Here is a 4407-nt window from a genome sequence, read left to right as displayed (position 1 = left end):
GCTTGATGTACATGTACAGTGATTCTTACTGAGCTGGAGAAGCTTATATTTCCTTCTTTTTTTTTTTCAGACTCACAGGATGCTTAGTTTGGACGGTTTGGGCGAGAGCAAATAAGAACAGAAGCCTTTAAGTAGTTTAGTTAGTTTAAATTTTCTGATACCAATGAACATGTGAATAAATTGTATTGAACAAAGTTTACATTTGATTTAAAGTTTTGACTCGATGGATTGATTTGGTATTTACTTGGTTATTTAAAATTTTTAAAGTGTTAAATTAATAGGCCTTACATGATCCTAGGGTGCTGCTCTAGGGTTTGTGTAGCCGTGTCACATGCCCAACTCAGGTGTTGGGTTTGGGACGTGACAGAGTGGTATCAGAGCCTAGGTTAGGAATCTTGAGGTTCATTTCAGAGAGAGAGTATATGGGTAGACTTTTAGATAGAAATTGACTAATATGAAATATTATTCTTAAATTCTTGACTAAAGTGAAGCTGTGTAGGTTGACATGGCAAGAGGGACTGAGTGTGGGCAAAATCGGAGACCTACTCGTTTTGCGGATGGCTCTAATACTTGGGAGCCAGCTATACAACAGAAAATGCTCCACCCTCATCGGATGATGATGCACCACAACAAGAACATCCTATTGAGCCTGCAGAGGTCACTCCTGGGGAAGAAACTCCAGGAAAACATGAAATTCAACTTGGGGAACAAATTATTGCAGCTCAGTTAATGCAAGTACTGGTTCAACAATAAGTGGCTGCGAGGGAAGATATGAGGAGGCTATTGGAGGTGCAACAGGGACAACAACAGCAGATTATACAACAAATATTTTAGGAGCGACAGTCCCAGCAGCAACAAGGAGCTGAAAATCAGTATGAACGTCAAATCAATTTATTAGACTTCAAAAAATATGCACCACCGGCATTCTCAGGGACCTCAGATCCTATGGAAGCTGAAAGCTGGCTAAAAGCAATAGAGAAAGTTTTCCATGCTTTGAGATGTCCTGCTGAAGATATGGTCACTTTTGCCACGTTTATGTTACAAGGTAAGGCAGCCGATTGGTGGGAGATGGAAATTGAAAAGTTAGGACCAAATGATGTACCTTTTACATGGGAAGAATTTAGAAAGGTCTTCTACGAGAAGTATTTTTCCCAGAGTATCCGACTCCAGAAATTTTGAGAGTTCGATCGACTGGTTCAGGGCCACATGATAGTTGCTCAATATGCAGCCAAATTTGAAGAATTGTCAAGATATGCCCCTGCATTGATAGCTGAGGAAAATGTTCGAGCCAGAAAATTTGAGAATGGATTAAGGGAGAGAATCCAACAACTAGTGACTGTTTTTGAGCTGTCCACTTATAAAGAAGTTATAAATAAATGCTTAATAATAGAAAAAGGACTCAATGATGCTCAAGCAGCAAGAGAGAAAAGTATGAAGAAAAGGGGTCGAGCAATTGATTCTCAAGGTCAAAGTAGCAGAGCCTTCAAACCAAAGATCTCAAAACCAAGCCAGACTGCCACTGAAGGTAAAGTACAATCTCAAGGGAGCCTTATATGTTATAGGTGTGGAGGACCTCATTTTAGACGAGATTGTACGTGGCTCGGAGGATAATGTTACAAATGTGGACGAGATGGCCACAAAGCAGTTGTATGCCACAGTGGAGGAGAATCACAGAGATAGCAGATGCCTCAAAAATTCCAAAATACCTCCGCAAATCGGGCATCCCAAGATGTACAAGGACAAGATGCGGGACAACAAAAATCAAAGACCCATGGACGAGTCTATGCACTTATACAACAGGATGCTAATGCTTCTAACTCAGTGGTGTCAGGTACTGAACCGATCTCCTATGTTCTTTTATATGTATGTCATAAAATATTATATGGATATATAGCCCTGAATGATAAATGAATATCTGACAGGTATGATTAAAATAGCATCCAACGATGTCTATGCTCTATTTGATCCTGGAGCTACCCACTCTTTTATAGCAACTAGTTTTATTAAGAAGACCAATGAGATGTCTCCTACACCTCTAGAAAATAATCTCTGTGTCTGCACACCAAATGGAGAGGTGATCTTGGTTAATTCAATTTGCAAAGATTGTGTACTAAGTATTGAGGATAGGAAGATGAAAGCATACTTATTAGTCATAGAGATGAAGGACTTTGATCTAATCTTGGGGATGGATTGGTTAGCAGCATATCATGCTATAGTTAATTGCTTTCAAAAGACAATAATATTTCAAATTCCAGATCAGTCAGAGTTTAGTTTTAAGAGTACTAAACCCTTCTTTTATCAGAAGTTCATCTCAACTATTCGTGCTCAGAAATTTCTTAGAAAAGGATGTGAAAGATTTCTAGCCACTATATTAGAAACTCAAGATAATAAGCTCAAGTTACAGGATATTCCTATTGTGAAGAATTTTCTGATATTTTTCGGATGACCTGTCTGGACTATCTCCTGATCGAGAGATTGAGTTTTCTATTGACTTGATTCCTGGTACGAGTTCAGTTTCTAAAGCCCCTTATCGAATGGCTCCAGCAGAATTGAAGGAATTACAAAAGCAATTACAAGAGTTGTTGGACAAAGGATTCATTAGACCTAGTGTGTCACCTTGGGGAGCTTCGGTACTTTTTGTGAAAAAGAAAGATGGTAGTCTTCGACTTTGCATAGACTATCGAGAATTAAACAAAGTAACAGTGCGAAACAGATATCCTTTACCACGAATTGATGATTTGTTTGATCAGTTGCAAGGGGCTCAAGTCTTCTCAAAAATTGATCTTCATTCTGGCTACCATCAGTTGAAGATACAGCCCGGAGATATATCAAAAATAGCCTTTCAGACTAGATATGGGCATTATGAGTTTTTTGTCATGCCCTTTGGTTTGACCAATGCACCGACAGCCTTCATGGATTTTATGAATCGGTGTTTGCATCATACTTGGATCGATTTGTAGTTGTATTATTGATGATATTTTGACTTACTCGAAAAGCTCACTCGAGCATGAAGAATATTTGAGAATTGTATTACAAACTCTGAGGAAAAGAAGCTGTATGCAAAGCTACAAAAATGTAAATTTTGGATGAATAGTGTTACTTTCCTCGGGCATGTCATCTCCAAGGATGGTATCTCAGTTGACCCAAGGAAAATGGAGGCAGTAGTTGACTGGAGCCGACGTACTAATGTATCAGAGATACGTAGCTTTTTGGGATTAGCTGGCTATTATCGAAGGTTTGTGGAAGGTTTCTCTAGTATTGCCATGTCTCTATCTCATCTAACGCAGAAACAAGTAAAGTTTGAATGGACAGACGAATGCGAGCAAAGCTTCTAGAGTTAAAAAGACGATTAGTGACTACTCCAATCTTAACCATTCCATCCGGGACAGAAGGTTTCACTATTTTATACGATGCTTCTCGTAAAGGTCTTGGTTGTGTTCTGATGCAAAAGAGACGGGTGATAGCTTATGCCTCTCGACAATTGAAGTTATATGAGCGAAATTATCCTACTCATGACTTAAAATTAGCAGCTGTGGTGTTTGCCTTAAAAATATGAGGCATTATTATATGGAGAGCATTGCGAGATTTTCACAGATCATAAAAGTTAAAATACATCTTTACTCAGAAGAAGTTAAATTTGAGACAAAGAAGGTGGTTGAACTATTGAAGGACTATGACTTGACATAAATTATCATTCCGGGAAGGCAATGTTGTAGCCGATGCTCTAAGTAGAAAATTTTCTGATGAATTGGCTGCTCTAATTACCTCACAAAAGCCTATATTGCTAGATTTGAAAAAATCAAGAATTGAAATACGACTACATGATTCTCAAGTTCAACTTGCAAATCTTGTACTACAGTCTACTTTGATTGAAAAGATTAAAGCAGCTCAAAAGGAGGATTCAGAGTTACAAAAGGTCATAGAGGCAGTGAAATCCGATATACAGACAAAATTTTGGACACATGAGGATGGTCATTGAGATTTGATAACAGACTATGTGTTCTCAAGATTTCAAGATTAAGGGATGAGATCCTAGAGGAGGCTCACTGTTCGGCTTACACTATGCATCCTGAAAGCACAAAAATGTATCAAGATTTGAAAAGAAATTTTGGTGGTCTTGGTATGAAAAGGGATTTTGCACAATTTGTAGCCCAATATTTGGTATGTCAACAAGTAAAAGCTGAACATCAAAGATCAGCAGGACCATTGCAGTCTCTTCTTATTCCTCAGTGAAAATGGGAGCATATTACTATAGATTTTGTGACTGGATTACCTAAAAATGCTTCGAAATAATAATGCAAGTATGGGTAATTATTGATGATTGACGAAATCAGCACATTTCTTACCCTTTTCAGATTGGTCTTTCCTTAGAAAGATTGGCAGGCTTGTATATAGAGCAGATAGTAC

This window comes from Elaeis guineensis, chromosome 8 (assembly GCF_000442705.2).
Source record: "Elaeis guineensis isolate ETL-2024a chromosome 8, EG11, whole genome shotgun sequence".
Classification (NCBI taxonomy): Eukaryota; Viridiplantae; Streptophyta; class Magnoliopsida; order Arecales; family Arecaceae; genus Elaeis; species Elaeis guineensis.
Note: the sequence above shows the minus strand (reverse complement) of the source record.